The 22865-nt window shown below is 49.2% G+C and overlaps 1 protein-coding gene across 9 annotated transcripts in view; it reads right to left on the bottom strand.

The window, feature by feature from the left end:
- The window catches only part of INPP4A (inositol polyphosphate-4-phosphatase type I A), a 146113-nt gene extending 124376 nt beyond the window's left edge, over positions 1 to 21737 (bottom strand). For 4 of the 9 annotated variants that reach the window (XM_038004177.2, XM_038004178.2, XM_008008097.3 and 1 more), the window contains exon 1: positions 21516 to 21730. The gene's annotated coding sequence lies outside the window, so the exon portion shown is untranslated. Of the gene's footprint in view, positions 1 to 21515 lie in introns of all 9 variants that reach the window. The other 5 variants (XM_008008106.3, XM_008008100.3, XM_008008095.3 and 2 more) reach the window with 3 other exon arrangements.
- Positions 21738 to 22865: the final 1128 nt, after the last annotated feature.

The raw sequence follows: 22865 nt of genomic DNA, 5'->3' as shown, positions 1-22865 counted from the left end.
CCTACAATCCCAGCATTTTGGGAGGCCGAGGCAAGCAGATTGCTTAAGGTTGGGAGTTTGAGACCAGCCTGAACAACATGGTGAAACCCCATCTCTACTAAAAATACAAAAATTAGCTGGGCACGGTGGCGGGCGCCTGTAGTCCCAGCTACTCAGGAGGCTGAGGCAGGAGAATTGCTTGAATCCGGGAGACAGAGCTTGCAGTGAGCAGAAATTGCGCCACTGCACTCCAGCCTGGCCAACAGAGTGAGACTCCATCACAAAAAAATAAAATAAAATAACAAGAAGGTCCCTTCCTCAGCAACTGGGGGGAGGGGTGGCATGAGACTTGTGGCAGACAGAGCAGAGAGGAAGGGGGAGAGCGCCAGAGTGAGACCCAAGCCACTGTCCGCTCAAGCACTGCGCTGAAGCCAGGGTGGAGCCAGGAGGAGAAACCACAGGCCCTCACAGGAACGGGGGCTCAGCCAGAGAGAGTTGAAAAACTCTTTTTCAAACCCATGTAACAACATAGTAAAATGACAGGGGATTATCTGTTCACCAAGTGAGTGCCCAGCAACACGACAAAATGACCCCAGAGTCAGCTACCCCAGAGTCCGGGAGAGGAAAGGACCACGGCCACCCCTGGGCCTCCCCGAGCCTCAGCTTCCTCATCAAGCCCGCTGTATGTGGGACAGTAGAGTCCTCATCAGGCTGCTGTGAGGTGTGGCAGGTCAAATCATGCCCTCTGCAAAAGAGGTTCACGTTCAAATCCTCGGAACCTATTACTGTTACTTTACACAGCAAACGATTTACAGGCTCAATTAAGTTTTGAATCTTGAGATGAGATTATCCCAGATCGCGCTGGTAGGCCCCAAATGCCATCACAAATGTCCTTATAGGAAGCCAGCAGATTTTGGAGAGAAGGCCGTGTGACAGAAGCAGAGAGAAGTGGAGTCATGGAGAGAAGACTCCAACTCGCTGGGGTGAAGATGGAGGAAGGGGCCGGCGGTCGAGGCACGCCAGCAGCCACAGAGTGGATTCCGCCCTAAGTTACTGGAGAGGACATGGCCTTGCCCACAGCTTGACTCAGCCCACGGATGCTGATTCTGGACTCTGGCCTCCAGAACAGTGAGAGAATAAGTTCCTGTTGCTTTAAGCCACCGAGTTTGTTACAGCAACCACAGGAAGCTAATACAAGGGATGAAAAGGGAAGTGGATACAAAGCCATAAGCACGCTACCTGGCACGTGGTAGGAATTCCAGAATCCCCATTAGTGAAAGGCAGTTCCTGACATCCTCCCTGGACCACCAACCCATCCTCAAAAGCTGTGTGAAAAGCTACAACCTTGTGCTGCAATAGCAAGTTCTGTATCCCGCTCACAAAAGCTCCTGCGTGTGTATCGTCTCACTTGATTCTGTCCTAAAAAGGAGTTTCCAAGGTTGTCCAAGGACTCGCAGCTTGTCCCATATAAATGTAACTTTGCCACAGGCCTTGTCTTCAACACTCAGTCCAGTTAGTGCAAATATTTCACAGGATGGCCTCTGCTCATACCTCCTGGAGCGGACCCCCCGGATCCGAGGCATCATGAGCTGCGATCAGGGCCATCGTACCTTTGCAGAAACACAGCACGAGTACTTCTCTCAGCCACAGGCCTTGCAACCGTCAAAGGAGAAGCTGCTGCTGAGTCTGACGTGGGAACTGAGAACTCTGCCCCTGTCAAGGCAGACACGGCAGAAGAAGGAGCTGGGCAGGCAAAAGAAGACACTGGCTAGCACTTGACCCTCCAAAGTGCTTGTCAGCTTGACTCATGCAAAGAGGTTTCTCTCTCCCCTAAAGCCCCTGCTTTTTGTTTCTTCACCCCGTGCTCCGTGCACCCCCACTCTCGATTTTCCTCCTCGAGGGGAGAGACCCAAGTGTCGAAACACACCGTGTGCAATAATTCCACTTCCTCCGTCGAGCTCGGCCTCCGCCATGCAGACCCTGGGCCTCAGCTTCCCCCGGGTTCCTGCGAGAACGAGGCCCTGTGACTCTCACGGCTCTCCTGCCCTCCCCTCTGCCCCATTTTGTTTGAGAGTCAGGGCTGTGCTGTCCCAGCCTTCCCCAGCCTGTGCAAAATTTGAAGACTGTGCCCTTCACCAAGCCACAGCAACCCTCAGACGCAAAGAGCTCAGGGTGGAGCCTCAAAACCTCAAGAGTGTGTTAAAGAAAAAATGAAGAAAAAGAAGAAGCCTATTCACTTCCTAAAAGCAGCCATCTGCAGGCCCTCTGAGCTATCTTCTTTGCACCCATTCTTCTGTGAGCTTCTGCCAGCGCCAGGTTCACTGGGTGGAGACCATGTACCCTGAGCCAACTGACCACTGACCACTATCAGGCAGGAGACAAGGGCTGTGCACGGAGCGAGCAGAGACCGGAGGAAGAGCTGCCTCAGCATTCCTCGGCCCCTGGTACTACAGCACGCAGCAGACCCTAGGGCTAACAGCTCACACCCACCAGACCTTCACTTGTCCACAGAGGCTCATGGCTCTGATCTGCCCTAAATCCCACCCGGGGGCTTGTAAGCAGTCTCGCAGGCACATGCTGTGAGCCCTCTGCGGGTGGCTACTACTTCCTGCTCTCCGACAGACCCCAGGGCCAGCTCCACAAGTCACTTCCTTTGTGCCTGAAAACGACCTGCTGCATGAGTGAAATGAGAAGGGGCAGGTGTGCTCCCACTCGGTAACTTCGCATCACCCCACCTGTGACGAATGACCATGCCATATCGCAGATTCAGAAACTGAAGACCACCAACCAACACGACTCCAGCATGTACGTGCAATGCCCTGCCCAGGCCGTTCCCTTCCCTCTAAGACGCAGGGCACCTTGGTTGGAACAGCTGAAATGCCGGGAGGGCGTGGCCAGAACCAGCCTCAGCGAGACACCGTCACAGTTGAAATGTCGACTTCCACACAAGCACTGGGTGTTCCTGGGCCTGGCTGTCATTAGGGTCCCTCCAGAACCATCTGCCTTTGCACCTGCAGCTTGAGTTGGCCCCTTGATAGGCCAGGCGGAGGAAAGCCCAACAGAGCCAATGTACCTGAAACTGGGGTCAAAAGCGGCCTTGACGAGCCTCACTGTAGGATGCTACAGGTTAGTTTAAAATGTCTATGTGGGCCGGGCATGGTGGCTCATGTCTGTAATCCCAGCACTTTGGGAAGTGGAGGCGGGCAGATCATCTGAGGTCAGGAGTTCGAGATCCTTTAGTAGAAACGAGACCGTTTCTACTAAAAATACAAAAATGAGTCGGGCATGATGGCACACGCCTGTAATCCCAGCCACCTGGGAGGCTGAGGCAGGAGAATGGCTTGAACCCAGGAGGTGGAGGTTGTAGTGAGCCGAGATTGCGACAGAGGAAGATTCTGTCTCGAATAAAAATTTTAAAAAATTAAAAATTAAAAATTAATAAAAAATTACATGTCTGTGTGTTGGTCAGGCATGGTGGATCACACCAGTAATCCCAGCAGTTTGAAAGGCTGACGCAGGTGGATTGCTTGAGCCCAGGAGTTCAATACCAGCCTAGGCAACATGGCCAAACCCCCTACCTACAAAAAAAAAATTAAACATTAGCCAGGCATGGTGGCATACACCTGTAGTCCCAGCTACTCAGGAGGCTGCAGTGGGAAGATCACTTGAGACTGGAAGGCAGAGACTGCAGTGAGCCATGATCCTGCCACTACACTCTAGCCTGGGTGACAGAGTGAGACCCTGTCTCAAAAGAAAAAAAAAAAAAACTAAAATTAAAAAAATAAAAGGTCTGTGTGTAACTAGAAGGTAATATTTTATTTTATTTTTATCTATTTATTCATTTACTTTTGAGACAGAGCCTCCCCCTGTCGCCCAAGCTAAAGTGCAGTGGTAGGATCTCGTCTCACCGCAACCTCTGCCTCCTGGGTTCAAGCGATTCTCCTGCCTCAGACTTCTTAGTCGCTGGGACTACAGGCACCCACCACCTCGTCTGGCTAATTTTTTGCATTTTTGGTAGAGATGGGGTTTCACCGTGTTAGCCAGGATGGTCTCGATCTCCTGACCTCGGGATCCGCCCGCCTTGGCCTTCCAAAGTGCTGGGATTACAGGTGCGAGTAACCAACGCCCGGCCACTAGAAGGCAATATTTTAAAGGCACACGCCTTACAAATACTATCTAACCATTAACTGCCCATTTCCCAAAGAAAACCCTACAGGCCAGGTCACAATTAAAATAAACGGGCAGAAGCTTAAAAATGTCATCTACCCCTACCCTCTTTTTCCAGCTAAAGTGATACGCAATCCAGCCAGAGCCTAGGCCCAGACCTCACAAGGGGGGTGCAACTTCTTTCACTAACGTATTACTGCCAAGCACAGGCTGGAAAGAGGCTAACAGGCATCCAGAGAGCGCTGGTTGAAGAATCTGCAGCACAGCGCAGCAGCAGGCCAGCATGCAGCTGGACAAAGGAACACAAAACTCCTTGTGGGCCAGTGAAACCATCAGGAGAAGGGGCGCAGAGCAAGCACGCAGCATGGCACCGGGGTGTGGAAAACTGTCTCATGTCTGCACACGCAGGCCCGCTGGCATCTACACAGCCTAACTTCAGGAAAACACCCCACAAGCATATGGCATTGGTGTCTCAACAGAGGGGACACGGATGGCTAGAGGACAGGGTAGGAAACAGGCTTCACCACATATCCTGCTATATTTTACAATTTTTAAGCCATGAAAATGTTTGCCTATTAAAAAACAAAATATAAAATGTTATCGAACGTGTCAAACCAAATTAAGTACGGGGAGGTTTTTAAGAAGTCTCTCCAAGAGACAGTAGTGCACAGCTAATAAGGGGATGGAAGATTTCAAGGGGCCCTGCTCTGGGGCAGTCACCCCCGCAGGTGACAGAATCGAAGCCAGGCCCACGACTGTTGCTGGCAGTGACTGCCACGGCCTTGGCGGTGAGCGTCCTTCCTTCTTCTCTGACTTGTCTCCTTCTACCCTGTTTGCCTCCTCTGCCACGTCACTACATCATGGGGCACAGTGAAGTCTATATTCCAAGTCAGAGTCCCAGGATCTTAGAGATGGAGGGTGGGGTGGCAGAACCACGAGCCAACCCCGTCCCTGTAATCGTCTCTCACTACCAGACCACCCCTCGCCAGCTACTGGCTCGCAGGCTTGACTGGGTCTTTTTGCACCGCACCTGCTGCGCAGACACCCCCCCGCGAGGTCACGGGAAGAGCATGGCTATGGAGAAGATGGAGCCTGCTGCAGCTGCCCAGTCAGCTATTTCACACTGTAGGGAGAGCCCCTGGGACAATTAATACCGTTTCTAGAAACCAGTATTTCCGGGTTTCTTTACACCCCAATGCTTCCTCTTCCTCATGGTGTTTCAGCACAGTGCTTCATAGGTGGCTTACAGGGGGTGCAGACGATTCTTCCCCATTGCCGGGTTTCATTTCTGTCATTTCACAGATAACAGCTCCACCCCTGACCCCATGGAGGCCAGGGACACCCTGCCCTGTGGTCCGCATTGTGGACATCCTGCAGCAGGACCCACTGCCACGCGGCACTCGGTGAGCTGTGGCATCCACAACTGTACAGGCAAAAGGGAGCGGAGACAAGGAAGCCGAGTCGCAGCCCACCATCCCCCGAAACTGGTGGTGAGAGCGCTGGCACCGTTGTAAGAATTACTGTGATCCAAGCAAGGTCTCCCCAATCCACGAAAATGACTATGGAACTGCTTCTGTCATTTAAAGTAATGATACAAACAAAAAGAATGGAAGAGTCTTAAAGAGTCTGACACCCTCCAGTGTGGGATGAATGAATTCCCAAACTTTACAAAAGGCCTGAAGGGGCTCAAGCCCCTGGGTGATCTGGCCCTGCCTCTCCGGAGCCTCCTTCCTAATGCACTGCCCCAGTCCCTCCTCATTTACCTCTGAAGACCCCCAGCTTGAGCCACTGCCCTCCCTTGACACATAACTCACGCTTCCCTGAGGCCCTGTGATGCTCCCCAAAACCCATGAGAGGAAAGAGGCCACCTTTCCTGGGTGCCCCTACCCCACCAGGCTTCTCTGCACCCTTTAGCACCTATAATACCATACTTGCATATGTGTGTACATGTACATGCGTATGGGGAAAACTTTTAATTTTAAACATACACACACACACACACACACACACACACAAGATGACCAAACCTGAAGGTGTGGCACCTTCTCACCCAGAGGAGCGGAAGCAGCCCTAGGTTCCAGCCACCTGGACAAATGGGCTTGTGTGCCAAGGACAAAAAAGGTCACTGCTGAGAACAGGCTTCTGCCTTTGACAAGCACAGTGAGACCAACTGACCGTTCTGGTTTCTCACCGAGAACTTACTGGGGCAGTAGCTGTGCAGTGGCTTCTGGTCTCACCTCCTTCTCCTCAGTGAGACTGAACCTCAACTTGACCTCAGGGAAGCAGGCTGTCTTCCCAAGAGAGGCTGAGGCTTTTCTTGCTACTTTTGAGGAGGACAGACTGGCTTTGTTCATTCATTCACTCAACAAACATTGATTATATGCCTATTTTGTGCCAGGCACAGTGGGGCACTCTGGAGATACAAAGAAAACTGAGCTATTGTCCCTGCCCTGAAGGACACTTAAGTCTTATGACAACCCAGATCCATGATGTTCGCAGGGTGTGTCCATAGAGAACTCTGGCAATCTTCGCACTGTGAATGCCACTGTGGGACACGATGCTCCGCAGCACGCAGTGAAGTGGAATCTAACATTTGAGCAACTTCTCCAGATCCTCAAGGAATTACTATTAACCAGTTGCACACCAAGGAGGAGAGGGTAAGAGGGCCTCCCACACACGGACGCAGGGGAGTCAGCCCCTCAGCACTCTGCACGCCAGCCCTCCAGGGTGTCCTGGTAGACTTTCTTACTTTGATGTTGTTTTTCCTTTTGGCTACTTAGCAGTGACCCACTTCCTCCTAATAGCTCCCTGAACTCTACCCTCTCTTAGGCCACTCAACTAGGGTAGGGAGGGGTGGGCGGGAAACCAGGGGAGGCAATCAGAGTGCCGATTTTCCCAGGTGCAGGGACCACTGGTTTAGGGGCAAGCCCCTGGCCCAGGTCTACTCAGTGTCACTCCCTCCCCTGGGCCAGTCCAGACCCGAACCATCCATCTTGTCTCACAAGTGAGCGGCGTTCCCGAAGGACAAAGCTCTGCCTGAGTACTACGCGGTCCTGACCTGGTACCATCTTCTGTGCCCCATGAGTGCTCTAATCACACTGGTGGCAAATGTGGTAAAAGTCAGTCAAAATCAAGCACTTCGGGTGCCTTCGGGCGTGCGGTGGCTGCCATCCTGACAGGTGTTAGCAGGGCCACAAGGGGTGTGCTGAAAGCCACCTTTCACAGTTGGTCACGCTTTGAGACCTTCACCTCTGCTGTACTTCTCTCCCTGCCGTGCTCCACTGATAGTGCCTTCCCCCTTAAGGTCCAGAGAGACGCAATGTGGAAATCAGAACCACTTCCCCCTGGCCACGCCTCACTCTGCATACTCAGAGGTCCCAACACCTTCTGTTTCTCCTGGAAAAAAAAAAATTGTGTGGCATCCCATTCATTGGGCCAGAGGCTCACCCAGGATACCAGCAGAATGGGAAAGCAAGCCCCGAAAACCACACAGACCAGCACAGCCATGACGGGGCAGGAAGGCATTTCTATGAAGTTCGGTGGTCAGCTTCCTGAAGTAAAACATTTCACTCTCAAAGAAAAGAGGAAAAAATTTTGAATGTTTTTACGGAGAAAGAACTGGTTAGCAAAACACTCTGGAAGATAATCACTAGGCTCAGGCATCACAGGCAGCAAAGATTCGTCTTGGGTACCAGGAAATGTGTGGTGTTCATTTGTTGCCTGTCCGCAGCCACTCCCAGGGTAGAGAAGGTGAGAAAGGGCTATTTGATGATTTTTTTTTTTTCGAGGCAGGGGCAAGCCCTTGTCACCAAGATGTTGTGCAGCGGTACAATCATAGCTCACTGCAACTTTGAACTCGTGGGCTGAAACTATCCTCCTGCCACAGCCTCCTGAGCCGCTGGGACTACAGATACGTGTGCACCACATAATTGTGTGTGCCCAGCTAATTTTTTAATTTTTACTAAAGATGAAGCTTCACTATGTTGCCTAGGCTCAAGCCTTTTTTAAATGTGAAGTTAGGCAGGGTGTGATGGCTCATGATTGCAATCCAAGCACTTTGGGAAGTTGAGTCAGGAGGATCACTTGAGGCCAGGAGTTCCAGACCAGCCTGGGCCACAGAAAAAGACTTCATTTCTAAAAAAAATAAAATAAAATAAAAATTGTTTAATTAGCTGGGCACAGTAGCATATGCCTGTAGTCCTTGCTAATTGGGAGGCTGAGGTGGGAGAACCACTTGAGCCCCAGATTTTGAGGCTGCAGCGAGCTATGGCTGTCTACTGTACTCCAGCCTGGGCAACAGAGTGAGATCCTGTTTCTAAAATAAAAACAAAACAAAAATAAGAGTTTCTCCCTAATAGAGACCACATTTATATAATCCTAAAAAAGCTAGCCAATCCTATTTCTAGGTCTGCCTGAGTAGCAAGCTCAAACAGCTTTAATAAACCAAACTCCTGTTTATTGTCTCAAATGTTTAATTTGCAGACAAATCTAGGTTATGAGGTAAAAATAGCACCTGTTTGTATTCATGACAGTAGTCCATTAAGTTAGGTTCACTGTCGACACCACAGCCTGCTGGCTGCCATAACAAACACTGGTATAGTCCTAATCGTTTACAAAAGAGCCAACCTATCATATGAAACACTGGTCAAACCCTGGGATGCCCAGTTCCCAAAGAATAACACAGCAGTTACTGCCCTGGAATTTAGTCATAGCTCACGGAATCCTGTTTTTGTTTGTTTGTTTGAGACAGGCTGGTCTCACTATACTGACCAGGCTGGTCTCAAACTCCTGGGCTCAAGCAATCCTCCAGCCCCAGTCTTCCAAGTAGCTGGGACTACAGCCTCACCAGGTGCATACCACTATGCTCACCCAGCTAGATCTAATCCTACTTGAAATGAGTTATATCCACTACTGCTTAAAATTCTCTTTGCTCCAGAGGAGGCTGAGGCAGGGTGGCCAGTACCCTGAGTGTCTGGGCTGGGACACACCCAGGGACATGGCCCAACAGTCAAATCCCCAATGAGAAAGGCCAATGTTGTCCCACAGGAGAAACTGAGTGAGATTAACTTTAAAACCTGAACGTTCCTCATCGTGCAAGTTGGTACGAAGTTGTTTCCGGTGACACTGCTGTCACCGAGGTATCCTTTCCCTTTGAGCCACACGAAAACCCACCCATACAAAAGGTCCCTCACCACTTCACAACCCATCCACTGGCTTTCTTCTCTCTTTGACAAAAGATATTAATTATCTAGCTTGGTAAAGACACTACACTAATTAAAGAATGATTAAATAATTAAGTTGACTCAAAACACAAAGATCTTCCTCCCTCCAGTGGAGTTACTTAACATACCATACAGTTCAAAGGCACCCTACAATAATAGTCACAAAATACGTGTTTTGGGCAATTGATGGTTGAACACTATTTGTAAGACTATTTGCACTATGGAGTAAGACAAGCTCCTACTCTCATGGTCTCTGCGGTGTTTCCAGAAGAAACGGATGAGAACGAAAAAGGTGAAAGTGGCTGGGTACAGTGGCTCATGCCCTGTAATCTCGGCAATTTGGGAGGCTGAGGGAGGAGGACTGCCTGAGGCCAGGAGTTTAAGACCAGCCTGGGCAACACAACAAGATCCAGTCTCCAGAAAAAATTAAAATTAAAAATTAGCCAAGTGTGGTGGCACACGCATGTAGTCATTGCTACTTGGGAGGTTGAGGCAGGAGGATGCTCGAGCCCAGGAGTTCAAGGCTGCAGTGAGCTATGATCACACCACTGCACTCCAACCTGGGCAACACAGCAAGACTCTGTCTCTAAAAATAAGTAAATAAAAAATGTAAAAGCTTTTGGCAATGACAACCTCCCTGTAACGTGTTCAGAGCTTCTTCTACAACTTATACAGTTGTATCCATTTGACATTTGAAGCCCTTTTTTTCTTTTTAATCATTTTCTGCTTTAACTGGTAATTTCAAGTCCATGTATCCTTTTTGAAACAAGTCAGGAATGGCTAATAGGAAAGAAAGTTGCCAGAAAGAGAAAGACAGTTCAGACCTGAAACAGAAGATAAGTGTGCATACAGCATGCTAGAGTCAAGTGGTCTCCATCAGTCAAGCGGAAAACGACAAGGGCTGGTCTTACAAAAATGCTGTAGTTGCACTGGGAGACTGTCTGCAAAGGGCCTCAGAAGGAGTGATGGAGAGAGGCTGGAAAAACCAAGGAAAGGCACGGGACGCTCTGGCTGGACCAGGAAGAATGTGGTCTGCGTGACACACAGGCAGCTTCCCTCTCCACGGACATATCCTTGGTATTCCAGGGTCTCTGACACTATGTAGTTTTTTCTTCTCTAGAAAGCTACTGCTGAATCACTGCAGAGGGGAGAGAAAGTGAAAGAATAAAAAGGCAGTATTTCCAAGGAAACAGACCAAAGAACAACTTCCCTAAATAGACACTTGTATGCGTGTGTGTCTTAGTCCAATGCCAACTAAATCGAGAACACACCACACTTCACCCATGTAGCCCCTGGGCACTACCACCACTCCATTCCGCCATCAGGGAGGATTCCACGGGGGAGGAACAAAGGAAATCACCTTCGCTGGATGAACAAGAAAAGAGGAGGGTGAGATTCAGGCATGACTTCACCCAGTCACTGGCAAGTTGGAGACAAACTACACATGAGACTGCTGGCCCTTCCCATCTACCTGAGGTGGGCACAGTCTACCAGCAAGGGGCCGTCCCTAAGGCCAATCCATTTACTCACTCCCCTATTCCAAACCATAGGAGTAACAATATTTGGAAGATTCTGGGGTATCTCTTTTTTTATCTTTTTTTATAGAGACGGGGCCTCACTCTGTCACCCAGGCTGGAGTGCACTGGTGCGATCGTAGCTCGCTGCAGCCTCAACCTCCTGAATTCAAGTGACCCTCCCGCCTCAGCCTCCCAAGAAGCTGGGAATATAGGTGTGCACTGCTACATCTGGCTAATTTTTTAAGTTTTAGCAGAGACGGGGTCTTGTGTTGTTGCTCAGGCTGGTCTGAATTCCTGGCTCAAGCGATCCTCCTACCTTGGCCTCCCAAAGTGCTGGGATCACTGGCCTGAGACACCTTACCCAGCCTATCTTGACATTTCTTGGCACGTAGCCCTGTTTTAAAATATTGGGCTCTGTCAAACATACCATTTTATTGCCATTGGATTATCACCCAGTTATGTAATGTGATCATTTCATTTAACATTTGTATACACAGAGAACAAAGAATGAATAAGAAATGTGAAAATACTCAACATTTCAGCTCGTACAATCATTAGTCCTTCCATTCCTTATAAAAACAGTGTCAGTAGAAGGCTCAGTCGGGTCAGTGACCAGCCGACTGAGAGTTTAGGGAGTGCCAGCCCTCCACTTCCTCCTCCCACCCCCCCACCCCCACACCCTTCTCCTCTGAACTTCGCTGGACGTCCCTGCCTCTCAGCACCTCCCTCTTCTGTGACATTTCCCCCGGACAGTGCCCTGAGCAGGAGTCAACAACAGGGTATACTCCAGCCCTTTGAGCACACGTGAAAAATAAGAGTGCTGTGGGGAAAACAGAGTTACCAAGACCGTCAGGTGGAGCGGGGGTGGAAACATTCGTGTCTGGACTGACCCAGTGCACTGCGGTTCACAGCCCTCTCCCACGTGTATTATCAATCCCCGCCACCCTCCCGTGAGACCAGCACCCTCCCCATTTTACAGATGAGAAAGCTGACTTGGATTCACATCCAGCACTTTCTACCTACAATCCAACTTGCCCCTTCCCCAAAACAACAAGCACAAACACGCAAAGCCACCACTCCATAAGCTTTGTGATACAAACCAGACTAGAGCCTGCATTAAATAATGGGGATCATGGCTGACCCGAAGCCAGCCTTGGGAACTGTCCTGACAGTGTCAAGGCACAAAGGATTCCAACAGGTAGTCACAAGCAGCAATGCCTTCATTGGGGCCAGCCCCAAACAAGGAGATTCTCTCTCTTATGAAGAAATATGTGGATCCACCTGTTAGGTAAAGGACGCATCTGGCAACCAGAGTTAATTTTTTTTTTTTTTTTTTTTTTGAGAGGGAGTTTTGCCCTGTCACCCAGCCTGGAGTGAAGTGGTGTAATCTCAGCTCACTGCAACCTCCACCTCCTGGGTTCAGGTGATTCTCCTGCCTCAGCCTCCCGAGTAGCTGGGACTACAGGTGTGCACCACCATACCCAGCTAATTTTTGTATTTTTAGTAGAGATGGGTTTTCATTATGTTGGCCAGGCTGGTCTTGAACTCCTGACCTCAGGTGATCAACACACTCCCTGCCACCATCTCTGCTGTCTTTCAGGGTGGCCGTGCAGAGTCCTCCTCATGAGGAGGATCTGGCCCAGATGGCTTAATGCCATGGACAATATGCCACAGCAGGAGCAGGCCCAGGGCTTTGTGCCTGCTCCTCAGGCCCCCAGCTCCACTCCCACAGGCCCACACCACTGAAAGTCTCCTCTGGTTTTAGGTCAGTGGTTCTCGATCTATGGCGAGTCACAGACCACTATGTTCTGACAAAAGCCACAGGCCCCAGGCCCAGGAAAAGACCCCAAGTGTACACATATCCAGCACAGACCCCGCCTTCCTACAGGTTAGGGCCCACTGCACTCAGCCCTAGGGTTTGACACATCTTTACCAAAACCCACTGTAAGAAACAGTCACACCATCACAATACCCCGAATACACTGCATGTGAATAACTAGATGTTTCACCAAAAAAGGGCTATCCTTCCCATAGGAAAGGTACTTGAATATCTGATATTTCAAAAAAGCTTTTTAATGCTAGTTACAACCTCAAATTGATTTCATGAACCATTGCATTTTGAAACGTGCCGTGTGGACCCTTCTCTAGCCTGTTTCCTCCTCAGGTGCCCTTCCTTCCTCAATAATTAGTGCACATGTGGTTAGAGCTCAGTGCAAGACTACCCTTAAACGTTATTTTTATGTATTAAGATGAATCTTTAAAGCTGAAAGTCCAGAAATATCTCAACTCTTTAGTTTCAGGAAAAATTCAGAAAAGTGGGTCATTGTGATCTCACAAATTACACCATGGAGGTGGCTATTTATTTCACCCAAACATCAAGTTGGAGTTGTACTTGCAAAACAGGGGACAGAACACAGGTAAAAACCACCACTGAAAGTAATCACCTGGGCTGTCTCCAGGCCAATTCCCTAAATATTTCTCAAGCACCTACTAACGGCACTGCTCTTTTTTTCTAGCTGAGCAAGGAGTAGCAGCGTAGGCAGCCCCTACACAAATGAACACACTTCAGGAATGGCTTCAGAAGATGAGTCATAATAGCCCAAGCGGACTCTCGGCACCAGCCCGGTGGACTCCATCCCTGCTAGGCCAGAGACGGACCTGGAGCTGGGGTGTTACTGAGGTTGCTTCCTTTAGCACCGAGTCATACAGGGAGAGTACAGGCCACACTTGGAGGAACTGAAGAAGCTTCACGCAAGGGGGCTGAGAAACTTATATGGGTGGACAAGCTGGCGAATGGGGGGACAGGGGAAGGACTCAGGAGAGCAAAGTGGCCCTCAGGGCCTTAAACACTGGCTAGTTCACACGGTGGGCTGGCCACCCACCATCCACTCTTCCTTCTTGCTATTCTAGGACCTGACCTCCTCCCCGGTCCTCAGGAAGTCAGCTGTGTCTCCAACTGGGGAGTGGGGAAAGTCTTGATTAAACTAAAAGAGCTGCTCTCCAATGTGACCTTGCATCAGAATCACCTGGAAGTCTTCTCAAAGCACAGCTTTCCGGGCCCCATCCCAGAGTTTCCGATTCAGTGGGTGGGGTGGGATCCATGAATCTCCAGTTCTGACAAGTTCTGTTAGAACAGCTGACGCTACTGGTCTGAGGACCACACCTGGAGGACCACCAGCCTAAGCCAATCAGCACACAGCACTCTCAACAGCCTCATGTTGCTGATCCAGGGAAGGCCCTGTGACCCTTTGCTCTCACAGGCCAGAGGGAAGGACTGGCAGACACTGGCTGGGGAATCAGCTGGTTGGTCTCGTTCCCTTCTCCTGCTGGACAGGAACAAGGAAGCATGCAGTCCCACTGCCCCTAACGACCATCTCAGAATCATGAGGAGACTAACCCCCTAGGATGAAACCGGCAGTGATGGCTGCACAGAGGAGCAGAATCAAGGTCCTTGATGAAACTGCGACATGCTGATGGAGACTCCAGTTCTCTGAGATAATAAATGTCACTGTTGGCAGCCAAAAGCATCCCAACTGACACACCCCATAATCCAGGGAAAAGCGTGAACTGGGCATCCCTGTTTCCTAGTAGGACCCTGTTCCCCAGAAACAACCACCTGCCTAAACACTTCCTTCACATTTCCAGAGTTCACACACTTAGGTCATCCTTCTTGAAAATTCAAATTAATTGGTTTGAGAATACACCACTTAGAAATGCAAGCAACACGAGAGAGGGAAAGAGGGGTGCTCAATATGCTAGGGTGAATTAATAATAGACAGCTTTCATAATAGCAGCTGAGGCCACCTGCGTGAGGGCTATGGGAGGCACAGGAAAGGGGTAGGGGGTTTTCAGGAGACCTCAGAATACCACCTGGTGAGGTGCAACAAGAGGGGCGCTGCAGCAACTGGAGGTCAGAACTACCAGGTATCTCAGGGAAAGGGCTCTAGGAGGATCCCAGGACCGGAGCTGGGAGCGGGTAAACACTTTCCTCTTCCAGTGGTCCCCACCCTTCCTCCTGGACATCGGAGGACATCCTTGTCTTCCTGACCCTATTCCAGAAAATGGACCTGACCAGAGCATGATCCCCACCACCGCCCCCACCATATACATCTGCTTACTGTGCCTAAGTCCTTCACCAGGTGAGCCTCACTGAACAAGTTCCATATTAAAAGACCAGCAGTCTTGCACATACTCCAGGTTAGGGCTGTGGGCAAACACCAGAGGCCAGCTGGCCTGGCTGGCAGGCATGGGCCTGAGAGCCTGACAAGGCACGACAAAGGGATGTGCAAAGACCAGAAAGAGGAGACATGCACACCGCACCCAGGACCCTGGCCTTCCAATACCAGACAGGCTATGATGCAAGGGACAGCTAAGTCCGGATGCAGTGGCTCACACCTGTAATCCCAGCACTTTGGAAGGCGGAGGCAGGTGGATCACGTGAGGTGAGGCGCTCGAGACCAGCCTGGCCAACATGGTGAAACCCCGTCTCTACTAAAAACACAAAATTAGCCAGGCGTGGTGGTGTATGCCTGTAATCTCAGCTGCTCGGGAGGGTGAGGCACGAGAATTGCTTGAACCCAGGGAGCCGAGGTTGCAGTGAGCCAAGATGGTGCCAATGCACTCTAGCCTGGGCGACAGAGTGAGACTCTGTCTCAAAAAAAAGAGACAGATAACTAAGAGATTAAATCCACAGAGGAAAGGCTGATCTAATTCCAAGCTCTGCCAACCACCCACACTCTGTATATGAACCCATTGTACCACTTCCATTCTGCACACTACTGAGGCACCAGGACTAACTGTTAAATTCATTTAATCCCCCAAAAGGCCTCTGGGGCCGCTACTACCATCAGCCCAGTTTTGTGGATGAGATAACTGAGGCACAGAAAGATTAAGCCCCTTGCCCAAAGTCACACAGCTAGCTGGATGCTCACAGAAAGTGCAGCGCCAGAGTCCACAATAGTTCTAGGGATAAAATAAAGGGTTTTGAAAGATGTGCATGTGTGTATGCTCAGCAAAAAGGACTGTGTAAAAGAAAGTCCTGATTTATAAACCAAAATACTGAAAATAGAAATTGTTGATACTGGCAAGTCCAGGTAATCAATTTTTATCCCTACATTGAAAAGCATTTATTTTTTAACCCTGTGAAGGAAGTTAGGTGATATAAGTGGGTTTTAGTCCCAGTTGAGCCTCTTTTAACTACCCTCAGGAGGGTGTCCTAACCACTCGTCAACACCACAGCTCACCTTCGGACAGAACCTCCCACAGGAAGCCCAGGGAGGCCTGGCATGCAGGGGGTACTCAGAAAAGCTTGGGTTCCTTGGCATTTAGGACTTTAAAAAAAAAAAAAAAAGCATCACACTTTAAAAAGCATTCTAAAGCTGCCAAGAATAAAATTCAAAGTTACAGTAACTTCCACAATCTAGTAAGATAAGGAAAAACAGCCCGATAAGAAAAAATGAACAAAGGACATAAACAGGTAATTCATTAGAAGTTAAAATATACATTAACAAGAAAAGGTATCCGATATTTTTGGGAATTTGGGAAATGTAATTAAAACAATAATGTCTTCCTTGCCCATTAGATTGGCAAAATTGACAAGACTTATTCTCTTAAATGGTGGCCGAGTTAACGGGAAACACAGTTTCACAGCCTAATGGAAGGAGTACACACTTAAAAAGCAGCCACAGAAAACTGTGTGTAATGTGACTACATTTATGTTTACAATGAGAGCATCCATCCCCTGAGAAGGTCTAGAATCAGTGACACCTCAGTAGCAATGGGCAGGCTTAGTGCCTACATCTCGGGGTTTTTTTGTTGTTTAATTTTTTTTTTTTTTTTTTGAGACGGAGTCTCGCTCTGTCCCCCAGGATGGAGTGCAGTGGCGTGATCTCAGCTCACTGCAAGCTCCACCTCCCAGGTTCATGCCATTCTCCTGTCTCAGCCTCCCGAGTAGCTGGAACTACAGGCACCCCCCACTCCCGGCTAAGTTTTTGTATTTTTAGTAGAGACGGGGTTTTACCATGTTAACCAGGATGGTCTCGATCTCCTGACCTCGTGATCCGCCCGCCTCGGCCTCCCAAAGTGCTGGGATTACAGGCGTGAGCCACCGCGCCCGGCCATCTCGGTTTTTAACACCGTTCTCCACTAACGGAAACCAGGACTCTTTGGAGAAACGGCTGATTCCAGGGCTGGGACAAGGAAAGTAGAGGCTGAGTCTTGAAGATTTTGTGCCAGGAAGAAAAGTCCTCAAAGAATGATGAGCATGTGTCAAAGGACACAAAAGCCAGACTGAAGGGACTCCCACTGGCCAAATCTGGGATACTCTGAGCAACAAAATGCATAATGAGAGCAATGGACTATAATCTATTGAATAAAGCAAGAATTCATGAGTCCAGCGATGTAAACCAAAAAATAAATAACAGAGAAAGGAAGGTTCTTCCTTTCAGTACAATTCCAACTAATAAATATAGAAGGAACTATGAAACTAGAAAATCATCATCTGCCAACTCTCTTAATAATTGACTCAGTTTTAAGAAACATCAACGGATTCTGAAACTAGTCAGTAATTGTATGAGAAGTAACAGTATATTTACATAGTGTCAATTCTCTCCCTTTGAGACACAGATTAACTACAAAGGGAAAAATGGTAACTTTTCCATGAGATAGACACCACCTTAATTCAAGTGATCAAAGTTAATGGGGCCAGAGAAGGGGAAAATCACAGCATATGCCTCCTGATGGGGCACACTAGGAAGGCTGCAGCATCAGTCGGGCACAGTGGCTCATGCCTGTAAACTCGGCACTGTGGTAGGCCAATGCAGGAGGATGGCGAGACTAGGAGTCTGAGACCAGCCTGAGCAACACAGTGTGAGATCCTGTCCCTGCAAAATATTTAAAAATTGGCCGGATGCAATGGCACACACCTATAGTCCCAGCTACTCAGGAGGTTGAGGCAGAAGGATCACTGAGTGGAAGAGGTCCAAGCTGTAGTGAGCTACGATGGCACCACTGCACTCCAGCCTGGGCAACCAAGGGAGACCTTCTCTCTTTAAGAAAAAAAAGAGACAGAGAGAGAGAAGAGAAGACTGCGACTGCTTCAACCCTGTGCTACTCCTGCCAGAAGTGCAAAACCTGAATCTAATCATGAAACCACAGGAAACCCAATTGAGGGCATTATCTTAAAAAGTCAGTAGTCTTCAAATATGTCTATGCTGTGAAATACAAAAGAAAGACTTGATAACTGTTTCAGATTAAAGGACACTATAGAGACAGAAAAACCTAATGCAAAACAGATGATCTAGGATTTTCTTTTGCTATAAAGGGCATTATCGAAGCAATTGACAAAATCTAAATACGACCTCTACACTAAATACTGTTGTATCAACCTTAATTTCCTGACTTTTTTTTTCTGTTTCTGAGACACAGTCTCACTCTGTTGCCCAGGTTAGAGTGCAGTGGCGTGATCTCGGCTCACTGCAACCTCCACCTCCTGAGTTCAAGAGATTTTCATGCCTTAGCCTCCCAAGTAGCTGGGACTGTCACTATACCCCGCTAATTTTTGTATTTTTAGTAGAGACAGGATTTCGTCATGTTGGCCAGGCTGTTCTCAAAATCCTGGCCTCAAGTGATCCTCCTGCCTCAGTCTCCCAAATTGCTGGGATTACAGGCATGAACCACTGCACCCGGCCATGATTTTTTTTTTTTTTTTTTTTTGGAGATGGAGTCTCGCTCTGTTGCCGGGGCTGGAGTACAATGGTGTGATCTCTGCTCACTACAAGCTCCGCCTCCCGGTTCACACCATTCTCCTGCCTCAGCCTTACAAGTAGCTGGGACTACAGGCGCCGCCACCACGCCCAGTTGTTTTTGTATTTTTAGTAGAGATGGGGTTTCACTATGTTAGCCAGGATGGTCTCGATCTCCTGACCTTGTGATCCGCCTGCCTCGGCCTCCCAAAGTGCTGGGATTACTGTTGTTATGAATATCCTTGTTTTTTGGGAAATACACAGTGAAGCATTTAGAGGTAAAAGGGCCTCAAGCCTGCAACTTACTATTAAGTAGTTCAGAAAAAAGTAGTAGCACATAGGAATACAAGAGAGCGATAAAGCAGTGTAACAGAATGTCCACATTTGGAGAATCTGAGAACCTTTGGCTTATTCTTGCAACTTTTCTGTAAGTCTAAAACTATATCAAAATACTAAAAAAAAAAAAATTAGAGAACATGTGCATATGAATAGAAATATAGGTAAATTCCCTGGGATTAGCTTCATGATGGCATTTTCCTTAAAACAGAGAGAGAAAACGAAGCAAGCATGCATGGGCGTTAATATTGGTCTCCTGGAAATATGTTTTCCTCACAGAGCTTCTGTTTTAGGACACTGAAAAAAACAAAAAAAGCCATTTCGAAGGCTCTCTCAAGACCAGCTCATTAATCAAGTTCTACAGAAGCGCCAACATAATCAAGCGTTTTTCACTGCAGATTTGTGCTATTTTTTTCTCAGTGAAAGTCAAAGCCTCCTGACACCATGAGCGGTTGATGATGTTGTCGCAACCTTTCTGGATTACTAAGCTAAAAAGGAGCTTTTCATTTAAAAACAAAACAGAATGAAACAGTCTTGGTGGGAAGCCTCCCACTCCACTCTGCCTCACTGAACTCTTGAGATGTTAAGCCCTGGGCTGGGGATCAGTGGGTCTGTTGGTCCCACACCGCCTTCAGGTCCATTCCTGTGTGCATTTGAAGAGATGCTGGCTGAGAACGCTCCCTCTTAGGCAGGCAGCGAGTTAAACGGACTTGCAGGGCTGATACTTCTCTGTCACACACATCCCATTTTTCTAGTGCTCTACAGTTTACAAAAAGCTCTCATGTGTATTATTTCATCCTTTCCTTAAAGTGATTAAAAAAAAAAAAGCTAATATTCGGTTCAACAGCAATACTACAAAATATCCAGTTTTCAAAACAGGGACGCACTGCAACATCTGCCCTTGGTTCTGAATCCAGTTGGGAAACAAGACTTACCTAAGCAGATAAACACCCTGAAACAGAAAACTCTAAATGAAAAAAGTTGCTACATGATGAGTAAGGTGGCCAGGTAAGTAGACTAATTCTATAAGGAGCTCAGTAGAAATACAATGTTTCTTTCTCTTTGAATTTGTCCACATCCATTTCTTTAAGCCTTATCTTCAAGCCAGACTCTACCAAGCAGCTCTGGTTCCACAGGCGTGTTTACAAGACATCACAGGGAATGAGGCACTGGGAGGCCCGTTCACATGCAACACCACCCCTGGGACCGACAGCATCAAGACCTCCTGGCACCAGTCCTCCAACGGACCAACCACACTGTGCTTCTCACATGGGCCCCATCATTCTTTCTTCAAAGACAACAGTAAATTAGCAGTCGACACTTCAGCAAAGAACCCCCGAAACAAATGCCCTAGCCCAGATCCAAAACCAAAATTTTCGTTAAAGAAAGCGTGTTTTCAACCAAAGAAAAATTAGCAATTCTACGTGCACCGGCCAACGCCAACAGCAGCTAGATTCCAAAACAAACAGCAAAAAAAGGCTCTGCTCTCACCTTTTAGAGACAAGAACCAGAGTCAGCAAGCGGCAGAACCATGATTCACACCGTAGCCAACGCACTCTGTCCTCAACCCCACTGGCTTCCCCATGGTCCACACAACCCACTGTGAACAGATGAACCTGGCAGAATTTCTCTGCAACACCCAAATCGCCACCCCACCCCCATTCCCTTGGTTTAAATGTCCTGAGGGGCAGGTGACAAATCAAATTCCACTCTTAGGCAGCTTCCCAGCAGAAGATACATTCCGTGGCAAAGCCAAAGAGAAGATGGGCTCTACCAGCTATAGGTCTTTCTGACCCAGAGGAACATTTTCATGGTCTGTCATTACGGATGAACTCGGGTCAGGAAGGCCCCATCATTATGTAATGTCAGAGGGCAGGCGACAGGGGGAGGGAAGCGAGACCATCAACACTCCCTTCGCCCACAGAGACACAAATTTACCTCTGGCATTTTGAATGTCTGTCTTCTGGGGCCTACCCATTCCTGGCTGGCTTTTCAAGAGACTGCCACAGATCCCTGCACATTTCTCAGGCCTCAATTAATTGACTAGCAAAGCCAGGGAGAAATAAAATACAGAAAGCAAAGATGCCAGAAATGTTGTCGGGGTCTAAGGGCGGGCAGAAAAGGGAGGAGTTTCGAGGATGGAGACCAGATTTCCTACACGGAGATGCATGTTTATTTTCACCCGGTGATGTTTCCACCCAAAACACGGCAAGGCCTCCAGCGTCAGAAGCCCGGAGACCCAGCCCTGGAGCCGCACCGGGCAGGCGCCGCGTCTGCATCCCGCGGCCCCGCGCCCGCTCGGCACCCGGCCCCCTGCCGGGGCGGCCGCGTCTTCACGGGGCTCGGGGTCGGCCGGGCTCGGATTGTTCTCAAAAGACGCCACCGCAGGTGGACCGCTGGCACCGCTAGGCAGTGCAATTTCCATGAAAACCGCGGGCGCCGTCCCCGTCCGGCCCAGCAGGGACCGGGACGCGCCCCCGCGCCCGCTGTCAGTCCCCGGCCCCGGCCCCCGCGGCGGCCGCGTCGCCTCCCGCCCGGCCCGACCCACCTACCTGGCGCTTCCCGGCCCCCGGCGCCAGCCGCCCCGCTGTCCCGCCGGGTCGCGCGCCGGAGCCCCGCAGCAGCAGCGCCGCCGCCTGGTTGTGAAGTCGCGGGCTGCGGGCCCGGCCTCAGGTGCTGGCCCTCCCGCCCCGGCCCGCGGAGCCCGACCCGGCGGTGCACCAGCCGCGAACCCTCCACGCTCGCCGCAGCCCCAGCCGCCGCCGCTCTAGACGCCGGGCGCAGCCCCGCCCTGACCCCGCCCCCTCGCCGCGCATGCGCGCCGAGGCCAGCCCGCGCCCTCGGCCCCCCGCCCCGCGACCAGTCCGAGCTGGGGCCGCCCCCCGAGGCCGCAGGGCCGGCGACCGAGCTCCCCGCGCCGATTCCTACTGCAGGGTTCCCACAAGCTCCCACCCTAGCCTGTGACTGCTTCACCTGCAAGGAGATGCTGAACTTCCGGACTTGACTGAACGATGGCATGTTCACCCTGTCATCCACTGAGGCTTCTGAGGCCCTGACGGATCCCCCAGGGAAGGTTTCCTGGAGGAGCCGCGACCCCGGGGTGCGCCCCCAACCTTTTGAGACAAGAGCACTCCCTGAAGTGCAGACGTGCTCGCTTCCCAGGGGATGTTCAGGAAACTGAACGTTCCAACCAGAGACAAGCAAAAAACCTAAAATCTTAATTCTTTGAAAATACAGACTTGCAAAAAGAAGAAAATTGCTAACTTCTAAGTGTATGTCCTTCCAGACCTGTTCCGGCCTGTGTGCGTTAAGTGTGCACTCACAGACTTGCAGCAGCATCTGTCCTTACACTCGGCCCCAAGTTTCTATTTTGCCATAGACAAGAAGAGGAATCAGAGGTTTTGGAAAAAAATTTTCACTTGGACTTTAAAACAACATTTCTCCTTGAACAAGGGCAAATATTGGACTAAACGTATCCTTATCTTTGAGTCTTCACATTTTATCCGAAAAAAAAAATCTTAAAACTATTTTAATTCGATAAACCAGAATACTTCTCAGGCAGAGCATTTATACGTATAATTTACTTCAAAAAGAAAAGAGATTTAGGAATGGAAATTAAGAATTCTCCGAACTCATTTAGAATTACTTCTGATCCTCCTCAAGTCACCAAAATACAGACAATAGTCTGGAATAAAAATAAACAAATAAAAAACGAGTTTTTTGCGGAGCCTGAGGCAGGAGCATCGATTGAGCAGAAGAGTTTGAGGCCTGGGAGACAGAGCAACACCCTGTATCTCAAGAAAATAAAAAAAGAAAGAAAGAGCCCTAGTTTTAAATTTTTATTTCTTTTCTGACTTTTTATTTTATTTCTCTTCTGAAAAGTAACTTAGTAATAAAACAGT

This window comes from Chlorocebus sabaeus, chromosome 14 (assembly GCF_047675955.1).
Source record: "Chlorocebus sabaeus isolate Y175 chromosome 14, mChlSab1.0.hap1, whole genome shotgun sequence".
Lineage (NCBI taxonomy): Eukaryota > Metazoa > Chordata > Mammalia > Primates > Cercopithecidae > Chlorocebus > Chlorocebus sabaeus.
Note: the sequence above shows the minus strand (reverse complement) of the source record. Positions and strands in the feature narration are given on the sequence as shown.